Source organism: Lepisosteus oculatus, chromosome 3 (assembly GCF_040954835.1).
Source record: "Lepisosteus oculatus isolate fLepOcu1 chromosome 3, fLepOcu1.hap2, whole genome shotgun sequence".
In the NCBI taxonomy this organism is placed as follows: domain Eukaryota; kingdom Metazoa; phylum Chordata; class Actinopteri; order Semionotiformes; family Lepisosteidae; genus Lepisosteus; species Lepisosteus oculatus.
This window is the reverse complement of record NC_090698.1, coordinates 69,287,512-69,288,148: the sequence shown is the minus strand read 5'-3', so window position 1 is coordinate 69,288,148 and position 637 is coordinate 69,287,512. Positions and strand designations below refer to the sequence as shown.

At 47.4% G+C, this 637-nt stretch overlaps 1 non-coding gene across 1 annotated transcript; it reads right to left on the bottom strand.

Annotated features, from left to right (window-relative positions):
- Window positions 1–295: 295 nt before the first annotated feature.
- LOC138237919 (5S ribosomal RNA) lies at window positions 296–414 on the bottom strand. Its single transcript, XR_011189239.1, has one exon. It is a non-coding gene; the product is annotated as a 5S ribosomal RNA (ribosomal RNA).
- Between the last annotated feature and the right edge of the window lie 223 nt (window positions 415–637).

The window sequence follows — 637 nt, the reverse complement described above, 5'->3', positions numbered from 1 at the left end:
TAGATAAAAATATCATTATATGTCATTTCTTTTGTTTTTTTTTATTTCTTTTGAACTAAGAACAGATCAGACCACATACTCACCTAGAAATAAAGAACCCCAGAAATATATTTGTGTCCTGTGCTGATTATTCTTTGCCAGGCTACAGTATATAAGGTTCATGATGAGAATAAAAGACGCTCACGCCAATACACAAGCACCCGCGTCTCCCCACAGCTGACAGAGAAGGAGACGACAGAGCCGCACTGACTGCACGTGTGGACAGGGGGATGAGAGAGCGCCTCCTGCTGGTAAAAGCTTACAGCACCCGGTATTCCCAGGCGGTCTCCCATCCAAGTACTGACCAGGCCCGACCCTGCTTAGCTTCCGAGATCAGACGAGATCGGGCGTGTTCAGGGTGGTGTGGCCGTAAGCGAGAGCAGAGCTCACTGGCGCCCTTCTTATAGAGAGGACCGCTCCCTCACTTCTTTTACGACGCGGCTTGTTTTCCTCTGCGTTTTTTCTCTCCTTCCCCCTTTCTCTCTCTTCACTGCCTTCATCCCTGCTCTCTTTCCCTTCACCGTTTCACTCTGGCTTAAATAGAAAAAAGAACAGCTGATACAACTGAACCAAGCAATTATGCAGCTGTATGTCTAAC